The sequence below is a fragment of the Humulus lupulus genome, chromosome 6 (assembly GCF_963169125.1).
Source record: "Humulus lupulus chromosome 6, drHumLupu1.1, whole genome shotgun sequence".
Classification (NCBI taxonomy): domain Eukaryota; kingdom Viridiplantae; phylum Streptophyta; class Magnoliopsida; order Rosales; family Cannabaceae; genus Humulus; species Humulus lupulus.
The window spans coordinates 193,570,125-193,589,769 of NC_084798.1; the positions used below are offsets into that span (position 1 = coordinate 193,570,125).

Consider the following 19,645-nt stretch of genomic DNA (forward strand, 5'->3'; position numbering starts at 1 on the left):
CAAATCAAATTGTATAGGTGGTTAGTTTCCAATGAATTACTGCCATAAGCTGAGAGTTTTAAACTACTAATTTATTTTCCTATAAAATATCAAATTTTCTTCTTATTTTGTCCACACAATTAATGATGTTCACAAGTAGTAGCAAGTACCATATTAAAATGTCAAAATAATTGAACTTCAATTCAATCAGAGATTCAGAGGTGGCAAACTCATATAGATATGGCAAAATATAGATAAGATTCAAATACAACCTTTAACACTTGCAAATTTATTAATTTCTTTTAAGATTCTAGGACCAATATGTGCTGGGAATAATGGACTCTATTCCAATTCCCCTTCATGATAACTTAGTGAAAATTTTTAATATGCCAACATAAGTTATTATTTCAAATATATGATAATTTTAATTTTTTGGACAAAAATACCCCTAACATTCAAACACTCATTTTCTCCCTTGGTCTAAACTCTCTCTCTCTTTCTAACGTCTTTCATTATAATCTTGTAGATCTCGTAAAAATAAATATCATCCAAAATGGACTTTTGAGTGAAAAAGTTTTCGTCAAATTTCAGTGCAGAGTATCGAAATTGCATCGAAAAAGCATCGTTTTGGCTAAAAATCAAGTTTCCATGATTGCATCGCAAAAACATAGAAACACAATCGATTTTGCGCCGAAAAGGCATCGATTTTGCATCGAAAAAACATATTTTTGGCCCAAAAACAAGCTTTCAAGATTGTATCGCAAAAGCATCACAACACCATCGATTTGGGCAAAAATCAAGTTTTATGATTGCATCGCAAAAGCATCGAAATTGCATAAAAAAAGCATCGCTTTGCCCAAAAATCAAGTTTTTATTATTGCACCGCAAGAGCATCGAAACACCATCGATATTACATCGAAAAAACATCGTTTTGGCCAAAAATAAAGTTTTCATTATTGCATCACAAAAGCATCGAAACACCATCGATTTTGCATCGAAAAAGCATCCATTTTGCATCAAAAAAGTATCGTTTTGGGCCAAAAAAACAAGTTTTCATGATTACATCACAAAAACATCAAAACACCATCGATTTTGCATCGAAAAACCATCAATTTTGCATCGAAAAAACATCGTTTTGGCCAAAAATAAAGTTTTCATGATTGCATCGCGAAAACATCAAAACATAATCGATTTTGCATCGAAAAAGCATCGTTTTGGCCAAAAATCAAGTTTTATGATTGCATCGCAAGAGCATCAAAATTGCATTGATTTTGCATCGAAAAAGCTTCGTTTTGGCAAAAAAAAACAAAAAAAAAAACAAGTTTTTATGATTGCATCGCAAGGGCATCGAAACACTATCCATTTCGCATTGAAATACCATCGATTTTACATCAAAATTGCATCGAAAAATCATCGTTTTGGCCAAAAATCAAGTTTCATGATTGTATTACAAGAGCATCGAAACAGCATCTATTTTTCATCGAGAAAGCATCGTTTTGGCAACAAAAAAAAATCAAGTTTTCATGATTTATCGATGGTGTTTCGATGCTCTTGCGATGCAATCATGAAAACTTGATTTTTGGCCAAAACGATGCTTTTTCGATGCAAAATCGATGCAATTTCGATGTTCTTTTGATGAAATCATGAAGCTTGATTTTTGGCCAAAACGATGCTTTTTTAAAATCGATAGTATTTCGATGCAAAATTAATGGTGTTTCGATGCTTTTGAGATGCAATCATGAAAACTTGTTTTTTTTTTAGCCAAAACGATGTTTTTTCGATGTAAAATCGAATGTGTTTCAATGCTTTTGCAATTCAATCATGTACTTGTTTTTTTGCTAAAACGATGTTTTTTCGATGCTTTGCACTCAAATTTGACGAAAACTTTGGAGGTTTATATTTTTTTCACTCAAATGTCCGTTTCAAATTATTATTATTTTTTAAAATTTTGCTATTTTTTTCGAGATCTACAAGATTAGAAGGAGAGAGAGAGAGTGAGAGTTCGGACTGAGGGAGAAAATATGTGTTTGAATGTTAGAGATATTTTTGTCCAAAAAATTGAGATTGTCATATAGTTGTAATAGTAATTTATGTTGGCATATTAAAAAATTTCACTAAATTATCATGCATATAACATGAAATTTCCCAAATACAATAAAGACCCCAAAAATATTTTCAAACATCAGTCACAGCTACAATCATAGAGCATACTAAGAATTTTTATTACTGTACACGAATGTTCATACACATGAAAAGTAGTTAAAACACTAAATGCACACCAAGATTTTATCTCATGAAAAACCTTTCAATTTGAAACCCAAAAAAATCATGATAAAACTGCCACTATATCAATAATAATAGATGCACAATACACTTTTAAGTTTTGACAAATACTTGAGGAATACACTCAAAATTCTCATAGTTAGTAGTGTGGTAGTCTCACAATCATTCTAGAGAATATTTCTTTCAATTTTGTAGGAACTCTTTTTTTTTTCTTTTCTCTCTTTCATATTTTTCTCTCAAGTATTCTTTCATCGCAACAGCTAACTCTCTTGAGTTCTCTCTTCTCTTTGTGGTTTTTCTCATTTGCAGGGTTGTGCCTGAGATGGGTGAGGCCCAAGACAAATAAAGAAAAAAAATGTTATTTTCTAATTTTTACACATAAAATGATATTTTTCTAAAATTTGGGAGCTTTTTATATGTAAAAATTGATATTTTTATAAAATTTGAAAACCTTTTAGGGTGAGGGCTCCAAGCGTGGGCCTAGCCCGTCTTTATTCAGGCAGGATCTTGCTCCTTTGTGTGTGTGTTTGCTTGTGAAAGCCTCATCTATTTATAAATGAATTATGGAGTGCAAAGTAAGGCATAATTAAGCCTAACATTTCTTCCACGTGTTGCAAGTTGTGAAAGGAAACAAAAATAAAATTGGCAATACATTTATGAAATCAATTAAAAGGTTAGGTATATGTTGACAAAAGTTGGCAGGTATTGAAAAAACACACAGCCGTAACCCATTAATTCTCCCAATTTTTCAACACCTGAGGAAGAACTGGCCTTATATCTTCATCACCGAGAACTCATCCTAGCAAGCTTGGAACACAACTCAAGCTTATGTTGAGGAATCACCTTTGTTAGCATATTCACTACATTCTTGTTGGCGTGAATCTTCTGCAGCTAGGATAGCTTATTCTCAAGTGCATCATGAATCCAATAATATCTGACATCTATGTGCTTTTACTTCTGTTGTGGTAAGTAGTGTTCTTGCTCAGATCGATCGCACTCTGCTTGTCGTAGTGAACCACATACCCCTCTTGCTTCATGTCCAATTCTTGGAGAAAATTCTTTAGTCACAACTTTTCTTCCACAGCTTTCGCTAGAGCGAATTGTGCTTCTGTTGTGGATAGCACAATACATTTTTGCAACTCTGACTACCTTGATACAATTCCCCCTACAAAAGTAAACATATATCCAGATGTAGACTTTCTACCATCATGGTCAATGGCCATATTTGTATATGTATATCCTTCCAATACTCGTTTTTCTTTCCCGAAACTCAAACATATTTTGGATGTTCCTCTCAGATATCTGAAGATCCATTTAACAACTTCCCAATACTCCATGTTTGGATTTGCTAGAAACTGACTCATATTAGGATTAGTTTTGGTATGTTTTAAGATACAATTTTAGTCTTTCATTTGGTTTTGAGAGATATTATGTGGTTGTTTATTGTGATTTTCAGGATTAAGTGTGGTTATTAAGGAAATAGCTTGAAATTGAAGGGAAAACGCTTAATTCTTGAAGAAACGGTGTTAAACGGGCTAAGGAATGGAAATTGGGCAAAATTGGGGGTCAAATTGGTGATTTGGTGAAAAATTGGAATTAGAGACGCAACTCTATGGTGTAGAGCTGCAGCCCTAAGAGTTACATAGAAGAACAAAAGAATCAGCGAGACTTAGGGCCTAGGCGCTAGGGAGACAGAGTTAAGGCTCCATTAAAATGGAAATTAGAGTTGCAGCGCTACCAGATAGAGTTGCGACGCTACATAATCCAGAGACAAGTTCTGGAACTCGAAGCAACCCAGAGTTGCAATGCTACTAGATGGAGTCGCGACACCAGTCCGTACTGAAGCTGAATGTAATGCCCCGACTAATTCTAGACCTCGGACCATTAAAAACTACTAAACATAACTACTATTTTGGAATACATACATACATAAAATATTTGAACTTTATTAAAAATCCAAAATACGGTACGAAATACAAAATAGGGTATGGGTACCCATTGTTTAGTACATAAAACATAAAAACATAAACTTTAATTAATTGTTTAAATACTAAGTGCGGAAATACAAAAAACATAAATTAAAAGACTTGAAAACAACGTCATCATCGATCTTCTAGCAGTCCATTCCATAAATCCATCCCTAATACACATGCCAAGCTGCCACGAATTCGTCTTGCCTTCCAAGTTCATTTTCCTGCACAATCTAAATTAAAAGGAATGAGCCTGATGCCCAACAAGGAAAATCTACAAAAAATATATATCATAAATCATAAGACTATATTATAAAACATATGATGTAAAAACGTATATCATATAGGACTACAATATTAATGGCAATTAACTTATTACTGTGGTATGTGATAAAACCATCTAGGTCCTCAGTTTACTAATCAAGATAGGTTAGATCACAAAGTAGTATATGATAACCCATCTAGGTCCTATGTCTACTAATCGAGGTAGAGGATGATAAAAATCTTGGGGTTTGTTATCTAAGCAACTATAAGCCCCAAGTGACTATGAAACATATTCATACATATATAACATATAACATAACATATCATAGCATATAAACATATCATAACACATATATTCTAACCTATTTTCCTTACCAAAAACTGGGATATTGGAGACAAGAATGGGATTGGAACACTCCTAAAACCAACAGTAAAAACCATGAGTTTCTAAAGAAAAGGAGATGAAAAAGAGAAATAAACCATTAAGATAGAAACTTACCGAAAAACCTTAAGTTTCAAGAAACTTAAACACCTAACCAAAAGCCATAATAATGAGTTAGGATCTGAAAGAAAATGGAAGAAAATAAAAGAACTATTATGGATTAAACCTGAGGATAAGAATACCATTGATGGACTATGACTTTGATCTACACCTCGATATCGAAATAACACTCTATCATACTTCCCAAGTGTTTAGAAAAGCTTAGATTGAAAAAGCTTTTAACCCAAAACCCAAGTGTTTTCTCTCTAGAGTAATCTTAGCAGCTTGGATGCTCTGAAGAATGCTTGAATTATGAGTGAAATGGCTAAGTACTAGGTCCTATTTATAGAGTTCAAAGAGTGAAACTAACCCCTTTTAAAATGAATAATAATTGAAAAGATTTGAATTTTCGTTACAACAGATGCCCAGAACTTGGTCAAAAACGTTCAAGAGAAAGTCCAAGTGGTTGGGGGCTGTTTCTAATTTAATCCACAAAGATTCAAAAATGGCTCCAGGAGTCGATATATCGCCTACCCTAGGTGATATATCGTCCCTACCTATGTCCCGAGCTTTCGTGCTTTCGTCCGTGCGAAGTCAACCTGTTTTCTGTATCTCCCGTGGGCGATATATCGACCCCTATAGCTGCGATATATCAGCATATGTTGATATATCAAACACGTTTTTGCACTCTTTCAGCTTATTTTGAATTTGTTTAAACAACTTTGACTGAGTAAAATGTAATCCTAATAGCTGCTGGAAGGTGCTAGAGCTTCTAGATTTATCCTTCATTAAATTATTCATCCAAAATGCTTAAATCCTTAATAAACATGCTTATGACAAGTGTCACGTTCTTATTAGTTCTATCTAAACCTTAGGTTATAATAAATAATATTTCTTGGACCAGCTATATTAATCAAACCTTATGTTATAATTAATATTTCTAAACTATACATTAAACTTATAATGTCCATAATTGTTTTCATGAGTTTCCAACTAAATCCCAGCTTGAACCAATATCTATGAAACTAACATACTATAAGCTACTACTAACTATTACTACTACTATTGTAACGCCCTACTTCCTTAGAGCCATTACTAAGTGAGTTTATAATGTGCCATTAACTTGCTAATCGAGGTTTTAGGTTAAAAGTGTGACTAAACTGAGATAAAACCCGTTACCAGTCATTAAATATAAAACATTTGGTTATTCATTGAAATCTCATAAAGTTTTACAGTCGGGATTCCAAAATACTGTTTAGAAAATATTTACAACTCAAAATACATTTAGGGTCGACTAGGCGACAAATTCAAGTCAATACATAACATTTTCCCAAAAATAACCCTAGCCGTGGCGGTCAGGCAGGCAGAACATGTACCCATCGCTCCTCGCTCTACGTACTCATGGTTGTTCGACATTTCCTTTGCCCTTACCTGCACCATAGAGCACTTGTGAGCTGAATCCCAGCAATAAAACTCAACACAAAACAAATAACATATGCATATCTATCAACAACATATAACAAAACAGCCAACAAGCTAAACACATAGCTGCCATGCCGTCCCAGGCGCTTTACCAGGCCCTAGGAGGGTCTCGCCCTAACGGCTCGCACTCCGTGTGCTCAACACCGTTCCCGACCCCTTGCCGTACTCGGCTTCCTGCCATTCTCAGCCTTCGCCATTCCTGGCCTTCGTCGTTCATTCACAAATATACAACACATAGCATAATATCAACAAATATTTAAACATATACTAAACATAAACACTAGGGCTACGCCCTGCAATTCAATCACATAGGGCCATGCCCTGCAACACAAACAATAGGGCCAAGCCCTGCTCTACGGGTACAACAGTTTTCTTGCCTGTGTCCCAAGCTTCTTCAACACTGCAATCCCGAGCACATTCCTCTAACTCGAGCCTCACTGAAAACCTAGTCACAACGCATTCACAATAGCCATACATCAAGCTCTAATCCAATAAATAACTTCGGAACATAATTCTAGCCTCTGGGACCTTGGATTCTACAAAACCGGGTGGTAAAATCCTTCTCGAGCCTTAACATTTGGGTTCTCGAGCTAAAATCCTTCAAACAACCCATACTTTGAATTTGAGTCGCGGTGCGCCCCAAGTTAGAGGCAAAATGCCTCACTGTTGAGGGACATGGGCTGCGGCGCTCCAATCCTTGGGCCGCAATGCGCTTGGGCCGACAGAGGCTTCCAGCCTCTTCGACACACACGGGTCACGACTCAAGCCTCCAAACCCAGAAAATCACCATTTTTCTTGCGTTTTCCTTGAGCCTAAACCTCAATTCCATATTTCAAATATCACTTAAACCCATAATTAAGCTTGAATTCCTTATTCAGATACCTTAGACAACACAACAAGCCCATAAACAACCCCATATACCCAGAAAACATCCAAGATCATACTTTAAAACCCATTCTCATGCAAGCTTATAACTCTAACATAATTCAACTTTAAAACCAAGTTTAAGAGCTTACTTATGAATTGAACTCGACCCTGAGCTGTCTTTCCCAAGTCCTTAAGCTTCAGTTATGAATTTCTCCTCCAAAACTCCAAAAATCAACTAAGTTTTCTAGAGGATGAGAGAGAGCCGAGAGAGATATTGAGAGAGATATTGTTTAGGTCTTTCTTTACAAATCAAGAAGTTTCCTTGCTTTGAGATCAATTAAGCCTACCCTCAGCCTCCTAAATCCCTAAAATATCCAAAATACCCTTGAGTCCATTCTAAATTCTTTAATACCACTAAGGGAAATTTCGTCATTAGCCATGCCAATAATTCCTCGAGTGTTCCTATAAATCCCCGTTAATCCCGACATATCCAAATAATTACCAAACTGCTACCCATTACTCGATAAATTCTGAACACATATTATATTCCCAAAATACCCCTAGGTTCCTCCCGAGCCGGGTATTTGACTCCGTTGTGAATTTTTGCTAAACTCCTCCCTAGGACTGTCTCGGATCGTGCATCACCAACATATCACCACTCACGCGTGGTATCAATCACAATATACACAAATATTGCATTTATGCCCTCAACGGGCTAAAATTACAAATATGCCCCTAATAGCCAAATGGGGCCCACATGCATATTTAATTCACCTAAACATGCATTTCTAATCACATAATCATCAAATTCATTTATTATCATATTTAAATCAATTATTTCCCTCTAGGCATGCTAATAAAGGACTTAAGCTTTATTAGCGAAATTGGACATTATAACTATCTAGATAAGTAAAATTCTGAGATGCTACAATTCTCCCTTACTTAAAAGAATTTCGTCCCCAAAATTTACTTACCAAACTTTTTCGGATACCGTGATAGGATGTCTTCCTCCAACTTCCACGTTGCCTCTCGTTCTGAACTATTACTCCATAGGACCTTAACTATCGAAATACTCTTAGACCGTAACTTCTTCATCCCCTTCTCTAGGATGTTAACCACTCATTCCTCGTAACTCAAGTCTTTCTAGAGTGCTATCATATCGTACTTGAGGACGTGAGATGGGTCTGACACATATCTACGCAGCATCGAGATGTGAAACACATTGTGGCTATCTCCTAGAGTTGGCGATAGAGCTAATCTATATGCAACTGTTCCAACCTTGTCCAATATCTGAAAAGGACCTATAAACCGGGGACTAAGTTTGCCTTTCTTCCCAAACCGCTTCACTCCTTTCATAGGAGACATCTTTAAAAAGGCTTGATCTCTGACTTTGAATTCCACATCTCCCCGCATTGCATCCGCATAACTCTTCTGTCGACTCTGAGCAGCGAGCATCTACTTTTTAATTAGCGCCACTGCATCCTGAGCCTCTTTAACAGCTTCGGGTCCAAGAATTTGTCTTTCTCCTACCTTGTCCCAATGTAACGGCGATCGGCACTTCCTTCCATAAAGTAAATCATAAGGTGCCATACCGATCGTTGACTGGTAGTTATTGTTGTAGAAGAACTCTATCAGTGGAAAATACTTACTCCACGATCCTCCAAAGTCTAGTACACAAGCGTGCAACATATCTTCTAAAATCTGTATGGTACGCTCGTATTGACCGTCGGTCTGAGGATGCATTGCCGTACTAAGGTTGAACTTGGTACTCATGGCTTGCTGCAAGCTTTCCCAAAATCTTGATGTAAACACTGATCCTCTATCTGATATTGTGGTCTTAGGGATTCAATGCAATCATACTATTTCTTGAACATAAATGTATGTGTACTGGTCTGCTGTGTACGTAGTCTTGACAGGCAGGTAGTGAGCTGACTTGGTTAGTCTATCTACCACTACCCAAACCGAGTTGTGCTGCTTATTTGTTCGTGGTAATCCTGTCACGAAGTCCATGGCTATATCTTCCCACTTCCATTCTGGAATACTAAGCGGTTGCAATAAGCCTGCGGGTCACTGATATTCTGCTTTTACTTGCTGGCATATAAGACATTTGGACACATAATCTGCTACGTCTTTCTTCATTCACAGCCACCAATATAATGCCTTAACGTCGTGAGTCATCTTGGTCGACCCCGGATGAACTGAATATGGGGTAGTGTGTGCCTCTTCTAAAATCTTCATCTTAATTCCATGGTCATTCAACACGCATACCCGACCCTTATATCTCAAGAACCCTTGTCCTGATATGGAGAAATTCGTAGTCTTGCCTTCTTCGACTGCAGCCATATGTGATACTAACGTGTCATCATGCCCTTGCCTGATCTGTATATCTTCTAATAGACTTGACTGGATGGATAAGTTAGCCAGTTGTAACGACCCAAAATTATTATTAAGGCTTAAGGTCCTTGATTAGTGTGTCGGGAGGGTATAATTGGAGGTTATGTGAATTAATGGTGTGAGATACATGTTTATGTGTATTGGATAAGCATGCGGGCCCTGCTTGGTTGGTAAGGGCATAATTGTAATTTTGGCCCGTTAGGGCATAAACGTGATTATTTGTGATAAACTGTTGAGACCACATTATTATGTGGATATATGTGTTTGCAGCTTTTGGCACGAGGCGATCCTAGGGAGCAAGTAGCAGGAAAGTCACAACGGGACCCGGTACTCGACTTGGGGTGAGTCAAGGGGTATTAGACAGTTATTTGGGTTATCGGGTTATGGAAATAAGTAATTGGAGATTTATTTGAGGTTAGGAAGTCTAGGTGGGTATACCGGGGGAATTTTAACATTTTGCCCTCGGGGACATTTTTGGCACCCCGAGCTTTGAGATTAACTTAAGTGAAGTAAATAAGGTAAAACAAAACAAAGGAAGGCAGCAGAAACACCTAGAACCGACACTCCTCTCTCTTCTCTTACTCTCTCAAGGGAAACTACAGAAAAGCTAAGGGAACTTGGCTGGAACTCAGTGATTTGAGTAGAGGTTTTGGAAGATTAACTCAGTAGAGGCTAAGGAATCAAACCAGGAACTGAGGTAATCATTGAATTATACTTTTGATCATTTGATTATGTAGCTTTGGGGCTGAATTCTAAGAGTTCTTGGGTTCTGAAATTAAAGGTTGAATTAAGGCTGAAAGCTTAGGAGTTAGCTCAGTAATTATTTGGAGGATTGAGTCTTCAGTGAGTGTAAGCTTCAATTAATGATATTGTGTTTGAATTCTGGGTTTTTCGGACTGGTCTTGGTGTTCTTGAGCTTGTGGGTTTCAAAGATTGAAATGCTGTTTTGATGAGTTTCTAGACTAGGTTTCTGTTGGGTTATGTTGTTGAGATCATGTTAGAATGTTGGGATAATTGGATTATGTTATTGGGATGGTTATGGGTGGTTTTGAGTGAGGTTTGAGTGTCAAAAATGGTGGTTTTTCTGGGTTCGAAGGGGTCAAGCCACGACATGGTCTTTGGTGCGCCGCGACCCTCTAGAATAGATGGTGTTGGAGAAGGAGGGCAGGGCGCAGCATGGGGTGTGTAGGGCCGCGGTCTGTGTCTATTTCTGGGAGAGGTTGAGCCTCTGTTTGGGGCCATGCCACGGCATGGGGAGGCTTGAGCCGCGACCCTTAAGGATATTTGTGTTTTTGTGTTTTTAAGCATGAGAACTTAACCTAGGGTGCTCGGGATCGATCCCACTACCGTGTTTGGTGGAATTCGATGTCCTGGAGGCTAGAACTCTATCCGGAAACCCTTATACAATTATTGATGGAATCCTTTATCATGGTTGTGACTAGGTATACACTTGGGCTCGGGGCAGGATCGTGCTCGGGGGTCGTCTTTCTTCATCAAAGCACTTGGAATTAAAGGTAAGAAAACTGCACCTGTATATGTGGATAGGATGGGACTAAGTGTTCCCTATGTTTGTATGCATTGTTAAATGATTGTGATAAACCATGTGAACATGTTGGGACTAAGAGTTCCCTATAATTGTACGAATGCCATGAGGTGGTATTATGCCACGGGACATGTGATAAACGACCTAAGAGTGCCAAAATCAATACTTGCGCATAGGGCGCAGCTCAGCCACTAGTAGCTGAGGACAGCTTAATAATCACTAAGCTTAGTTTAAGCGGGTCGGAGTTAGTAGGGTGAGCACTGGGCCTGGCCTAAGCGAGCCAAAGACAGTGGGTTAAATAGAGGGTGCGGCCTACGGGCATTAACCCTAGTTGTTGCTTGACATGTATTCTAATGTAGTTGTTGTGTATGATATGCTGAATAACTGGAACTAGATCGTTGGTTATTGACTGATGTGCTGTATTGAATGATTGCTATGGCTTGTTGGGTAGTTGATTGATGACTTGTAAATCATTTGGTTATGCTCTGTGAACTTCCTAGTTGTTGATAATGATTGTATTATGATATTATGTTTTCTTGCTAGGCCTTGGCTCGCGGGTGCTACGTGGTGCAGGTAAAGGCAAGGGTAAGATGGTTCAACCATGGGTTGGAGAGCTCTGGGGGCGAGGTGTACATTGTCAGCTACTCGGCCACCACGGTCGAGGGTTTTTACAGTGACGGAAACCTAAAACGTGTGTTTTTCCATTAGAGTGGCTTGATTATTTATTTGATTTGGAAATTTAGTAATTATTTAAACACTGATTTGGGATCCCATGTACCAAACATTTATTTTAATGAAAATTATTCTTTTATAACCAAAATCTTTTAAACCTAACCTGTTTTTGTTGTTAGGTTCACATTTTCTATTTAAATGACTTGATTAGCAAGTCTCACACTATTTCAAACACACAGTGTAACGGTCTTGGTTATCCAGGGCGTTACACCAGTTGACCAATGACTAGTTCTATTACGGCATTAATCAGCTCTTGCTAAAGTGGCTTTTCAATTCTGGATAATGCTGCTAAATTTCTGTAACTCTTTTGGCTTAGCACATCTGCAACTACGTTCGCCATTCCTGGGTGGTATAGGATTTCGCAGTCATAATCCTTTACTAGTTCTAACCACTTGCGGTGCCTCATATTGAGCTCCTTTTGTGTGAAGAAATACTTTCAGCTCTTGTGGTCCGTATAAATCTCACACCGTTCTCCATAAAGATAGTGGCACCAGATTTTCAATGCGAAGACCACCGCTGCCAACTCCATATCATGTGTTTGATAGCGTTGCTCATATTCCTTCAGCTTCCTTGAGGCGTAGGCTATCACTTTGTCATTTTACATTAGCATACAACCCAAGCCTTGCTTCGACACATCACAATACTACAAACTTGTCGTTGGGTGTCGGTACACAAAGTACTGGTGTTGAGCATAACTTATCCTTGAGCAACTGGAAGCTCTCTTCGCATCTATCCGTCCAGTTGAACTTTTGTTGTTTATGGGTCAGGTTGGTAAGCGGAGTGGCTATCTTAGAAAAGCCTTCTACAAATCTTCGATAATAGCCTCCTAGCCTGAGAAAACTTATAACTTCTAACGTATTCTTTGGTCTTGGCCAATCCTTCACAGCCTGTACCTTAGCTGGGTCTACAACAACTCCACCCTTGGATACTTTATGGCCGGGGAACGCTACTTGAGAAAGCCAAAATTCGCACTTCTTAAACTTGGCATAAAGTTGATGCTCCTTTAGTCGCAGCATTGTTAATCTTAAATGTTCCTCGTGCTCGACTTTGTCCTTGGAGTACACCAAAATATCATCAATGAACACTACGACGAATTTTTCCAAGTAATCCTTGAAGACTCGATTCATTAAGTCCATAAATGCAGCAAGAGCGTTGGTAAGACCAAAAGACATAACTAGAAACTCGTAATGTCCATATCAAGTTCTAAAAGTTGTCTTTGGTATATCCTCTTCCCGTACCTTGATCTGGTTTTAACCGGACCATAGATCAATCTTAGAAAAAATGGTCGCTCCTTGGAGTTGATCAAATAAGTCATCAATCCGAGGTAGTAGGTACTTGTTCTTAATCGTCATCTTGTTCAGCTCACGATAATCTATACACATCCGCATGCTTCCATCCTTCTTCTTCACAAATAGAACTGATGCTCCCTATGGCGAATGTCTTAGTCTGATGAAACCCAAGTCTAAGAGTTCTTGCAACTGCGTCTTCAACTCCTTGAGTTCAGTTGGTGCCATCTGGTATGGTGCCTTTGAGATAGGCTCGGTTCCCGGTACTAGTTCGATTGTGAAATCAATTTCCCGAGTCGGCGGAAACCCTGGTAAGTCATCAGGAAATATTTCTGGAAATTCCTTTATAATGCAGATGTCTCCAACCTTTAGTGGTGTTTCCTTTGCCACATCCATGACGCTTGATAAGAATGCATGACATCCTTTCTCTATCATCCTTTGAGCTTTGAGAGATGAGATAAGTGGTGTTCGTAGTCTTGAAACCTTTCCCATAAAACATAGTTTCTGACCGTCAGGAGTTTCGAATGTCACTTGCTTACGTCTACAGTCAATGGTTACGCCATGCCTTGCTAGCCAATCCATGCCCAGTATTACGTCAAAGTCTTTGATCTTTAGCTCTATCAGGTCTCCTTTTAGTTCTATATCCTCGATTTTGATGGGTACACCTCGTACTATTCGTGATGATAGGACTACTTCGCCCAAAGGCAATTCTGTCACAAACCTAGTTCTAAGTCTTTCACAAGGTTTGTCTAATTTATCTATCATTCCTAACAAGATATACGAGTGTGTTGCTCCCAAATCAAATAATAATGAACATATATTATCGAGGATAGGAATCTGACCTGTGACCACTTTGTTACTAGCTTCGGCTTCTCCCTGGGTCAAGGCAAAGACTCTGGATGGAACAATCTTATTGCCCCTCTTTTCTTCTTGTTTGAGCTATGGAAATTCCTTTTTAATGCCTTAATGGCTCGGATATTATGATAGGTCAAGGCTCCATCCATTTTAACTAAAAACATAATGACTAAAACGTTAGCTATTAACATAAACATAATAATCATAACATAAACACTTACATTGGCTGTTAGATCCGGAGCTTGTGTGTGTGTATCAAGGAGACCTTCATGCATATGAACTGCAGCTCTGATACCAATTGTAATGCCCTGACTAATTCTAGACCTCAGACCATTAAAAACTACTAAATATAACTACTATTTTGGAATACATACATACATAAAATATTTGAACTTTATTAAAAATCCAAAATACGGTACGAAATACAAAATAAGGTATGGGTACCCATTGTTTAATACATAAAACATAAACTTTAATCAATTGTTTAAATACTAAGTGCGGAAATATATAAAACATAAATTAAAAGACTTGAAAACAACGTCATCCTCGATCTTCCAACAGTCCATTCAATCAATCCATCCCTAATACACATGCCGATCTACCACGAATCTGTCCCGCCTTCTAAGTTCATTTTCCTACACCATCTAAAATAAAAGGAATGAGCCTAATGCCCAGCAAGGAAAATCTACTAAAAACATATATCATAAATCATTAGACTATATCATAAAATATATACTATAAAACATATGATGTAAAAATGTATATCATATAGGACTACAATATTAATGGCCATTAACTCATTACTGTGGTATGTGATAAAACCATCTAGGTCCTAAGTTTACTAATCGAGGTAGGTTAGATCACATAGTATTATATGATAACCCATCTAGGTCCTATGTCTACTAATCGAGGTAGGGTAAATCGTAACTCTAATCCACGAGAATGATAAAATTTTTGGGGTTTGCTATCTAAGCAACTATAAGCCCCAAGTGACTATGAAACATATTCATACATATATAACATATAACATAACATATCATAGCATATAAACATATCATAACACATATATTATAACCTATTTTCCTTACCAAAAACTAGGATATTGGAGACAAGAACGGGATTGGAACACTCCTAAAACGTAAAAACCACGAGTTTTTAAAGAAAATGAGATGAAAAAGAGAACTAAACCATTAAGATAGAAACTTATCGAAAAACCTTAAGTTTCAAGGAACTTAAACACCTAACCAAAAGCCATAATAATGAGTTAGGATTTGAAAGCAAATGGAAGAAAATAAAATAACTATGATGGATTAAACCTGAGGATAAGAATACCATCGATGGACTATGACTTTGATCTACACATCGATAACGAAATAACACTCTATCTTACTTCCCTAGTGTTTAGAAAAGCTTAGATTGAAAAAACTTTTAACCCAAAACCCAAGTGTTTTCTATCTAGAGTAATCTTAGCAACTTGGATGCTCTGAAGAATGCTTGAATGATGAGTGAAATGGCTGAGTACTAGGTCTTATTTATTGATTTCAAGGAGTGAAACTAACCCCTTTTAAAATGAATAATGATTGAAAAGATTGGAATTTTTCATTTCAACATATGCCTAGAACTCGGTCAAAAACGTTCAAGAGCAAGTCCAAGTGGTTGGGGGCTGTTTCTAATTTAAATCCACAAGGAATCAAAAATGGCTCCAGGAGTTGATATATTGCCTACCCTAGGCGATATATCGCCTTTACCTATGTCCCGAGCTTTTGTACTTTCGTTCATGTGAAGTCGACGTGTTTTCCGTATCTCCCGTGGGCGATATATCGGCCCCTATAGTTGTGATATATCATCATACGTTGATATATAAAACACGTTTTTGCACTCTTTTTGCTTATTTTTAACTTGTTTAAACAACTTTGATTGAGTAAAATGTAATCTTAACAGCTGCTGGAAGGTTCTAGAGCTTCTAGATTTATCCTTTATTAAATTATTCATCCAAAATGCTTAAATCTTTAATAAACATGCTTGTGACAAGTGTCACATTCTTATTAGTTCTATCTAAACCTTAGGTTATAATAAATAATATTTCTAGGAGCAGCTATATTAATCAAACCTTATGTTACAATTAATATTTCTAAATTATAGGTTAAACTTATAAAGTTCATAATTGTTTCTATGAGTTTCCAACTAAATCCCGGCTTGAACCAATATCCACGAAACTAACATACTATAAGCTACTACTAATTACTACTACTACTATCTAGCTATGTAAAATTCTGAGATGCTACACATAATTTAGGGTATTTTTCAAGGGCAATTTTGTCCTATCGCACAAAATTAATTAGGGACTATAAAAGCTTTCTTAATGACATTTTTAAGGGGAGATTAACCCTAGGAGACGGAGATAAGCACATTTTGTAGGATTGCAAGTGGAATCAAAGAACTCAATATAGTTTCTCTTCTTTTCTACTTTTAATTTTTGTAATTTGGATGCTTTTTTCTTCTTCTATGGTTATTATGAATTCTGTCATGAACTAAACTCTTTTTCTAGGGTGTTAATGAATTCTCGTAAAAATTTATATTGAAATAATGCAAGTTTAATGATTTCTATTCTATATTGTGATCTATTCAAATTTATGCTTAATGCTTGTGATTGACTGACCATCTATTACTTGACTTATATGATTTTGATTCAAAACCTGAGAAGTGAGAATTGATCATGATGTAATTGAATAGACATAGATTTCATTATAGGGCGAGAGTACCGATTTGGTCTATGTAGCTTTAGGGTTGTCTTACTTAATGCTTGTCTTATGTTCATTTATCACAGAGATGTAGAAAATTTACATAAGGTTGAGACTTGTATATCCTAGTACGAATATAAGTTACTTTTGTTGGCCTACTATCACGAGAGAGAATTGAATATTATAATTTGTGTTACTGAAATATAAAGTGGATGGTAGATGAAGTTAATTGCCTTAGTTTAATTATTGAATTATATTTCCTTTGCTGTCATTTATTACTTTAATTACATTCTTATTTCAATATTTTTACTTAATTCTTATAATTAAATTATCGTTAACCAAATAGAACAGTAGGATTAATGATTGGTACTTAGTTACAATCCTTGTGGGTTCGACCTTTCTTACATTATATTACTTGTTAAATGAACACGTATACTTTGTTAGGAAAATATAAGTTGCCTCAATGGAAATTGGTAAGAAAATTACAACTATAGAAAAAATATTACAAATATTGATTAAATAATGTTACAACTCTACAATTGAAAATACAAATAAACAATAGAAGAATTAGAAGAAGAGAATGAAGAAATGCAACTCTAAGCAAAAAGATACAAATAAAGTAAAAGTGTTTGAAACAAAAGAAATAAAATGATTACAACTCTAAACAAAAATACAAGTAAATAGAACAAGAATAATGAGAAGAAACGCAATAGTAGAAAAAGTAAGAACAAGAACAAATAACAAGAAACTCTCACTCACACAACCAAAGTGAAGAGTATTGGGGATCACCAACTTGAACAAGGTTTGAAACCTTTGTCCAAAAGCTTATTTCCCCCTAACTCAAGCACTAAGGGATCTCTCACAAAATTTGGAAATGATTTATGGAATATTCAAGCCTCTAGGCGTTTTCTAGCCAAGTGCTATAATGGATAGAAAAGTTGTGTCTTACAAGTGAGTAATAGGCTCCTATTTATAGAGTTTAGAAACACCCTTTGAATTTCATATTCCACCAACCCCCATGGTTGTTACCAGTGATTAATTGGATTTTTATGGAATTAAAAATGAGATTTGTGAGTTATTTGTGTTTTTGGAGCCGTTCAAAAAGGTTGGAAAAAAATGAAGTTTTTGGCCAGTCAACACCTGTGGCCGCAGCCATGAGTATCAGTGGCCGCGACCACCAACATTCCTGGCCGCGGCCACTGGCCAATTTCAGCACATGAAAATGTGCTATTTTTCCAAACGGTTCCAATCCACTCCCAATTGATTTTGTAACCCCCAAAACACATTATTGGCGTTAAAATCGTATCTCTAAAAGCCATTTCACATATGACTTTATGAAATTCATCTCAATATTGTGTAACAACAAATCTACACAATAATGGGCAATATTTGGAAGTTACAAATTTGTAACACCAAATATGTTACATATTTGGATATTCACATATATCTAAATATTGTAACTCTCTATTATATGTTACAATATGTGACACTCTTTGTTACAATATGTGACACTGTTTGTCACATTTATTTAATCTAAAACATTATATTATAAAATAATATAATATTACATTATATTATAAAATAATATAACATACTTGCATGTAGAAAATCTGTAACAAGTTTTTGGCACCGTTTACGGGGACTGTTTTTACTAATATCAAGGAAGTTAATTCTTTTTCTAATTTGGTTGTCTTTCTTTTATACCATTATAATTTTGGTTTTTTGCAATTTGTGATTTCAGGTTTTCAAGTAGTTTATGTGACAATAGGGATCAGAATCAAGGGCCTGTTGATACTGAAATCGTGAAAACTTGCAGAATAAATAAGAAACTAAAACGGTTAGAAAGAATGGCTCAGAATCAAGCTGATAATATTAATGTCGTAGGAGTTGCTAAACAAGTGGCACCAATTCATCAAGCAGCGCAAAGAAGTTTGAGAGATTACATGCTACCTACTGTCACATGGGCACAATCATGTATTAGACCTCCAACAATTGATGCCAATAACTTTGAGATCAAGCCCGCCATTCTGGAAATGGTACAAGAATCGATTCAGTTTGGGGGATTACCAATGGAAGATCCAAACTTGCATTTGGTGAATTTATTAGTGCTCTGTGCCACATTTAAAATGAACGGAGTAACAAATGAATGGAGCAAAGAATTGACTTATTTCTTTGGAAGCCAACTATATTACAACATGGGAGGAGCTTACTCATAAATTTTTGGTCAAATTTTTCCCACCATCATTATTTGCAAGGTATAGAGGTGAAATCAACAAATTTTCACCAAAGAGATGGTGAGTCACTGTATGATGCGTGGGAGAGGTTTAAAGAGTCGTTAAGAAAATTCCCCCACCATGGAATTGAGAAATTGAAGTTAGTCCATATTTTTTTATAATGGTTTGTGTGGTACTGCTCGCACAATCATTGATGCAGTGTCGGGTGGACCGTTCATGAGTAAGAGCGCTAATGAGGCTTATTATATGTTGGAAGAAATGGCTATGAATAACTATGAGTGGCCATCAGAAAGAGAAACCACTAGGAAGGTGGCTGGAGTGCATGAATTGGATGCCATCTCGATGTTGTCAACTCAAGTGGCAACATTGACAAAACAATTACAACAGAAAAGTATTCAAGCTCCAGTTATACAGATGCAAGTCATATGTAAGTTATGTGGAGGACTTCATTTATTTTAACAATGCACAACGAGGGATTTTAACAACATGCCTATAAAGCAAGTGTAAGCAATATGGAACTTGTAGTGTCCCAGA

General features: G+C 36.6%; 1 long non-coding RNA gene and 1 other non-coding gene across 2 annotated transcripts; one reads left to right on the forward strand and one right to left on the reverse strand.

Moving 5' to 3' along the window:
* Positions 1-3,055: 3,055 nt before the first annotated feature.
* Positions 3,056-4,359, forward strand: LOC133784378 (uncharacterized). Its single transcript, XR_009871310.1, has 2 exons — positions 3,056-3,227; positions 3,719-4,359. It is a non-coding gene; the product is annotated as an uncharacterized LOC133784378 (long non-coding RNA).
* A 14,771-nt stretch (positions 4,360-19,130) lies between these two features.
* LOC133787748 (small nucleolar RNA R71) lies at positions 19,131-19,238 on the reverse strand. Its single transcript, XR_009872748.1, has one exon. It is a non-coding gene; the product is annotated as a small nucleolar RNA R71 (small nucleolar RNA).
* Positions 19,239-19,645: the final 407 nt, after the last annotated feature.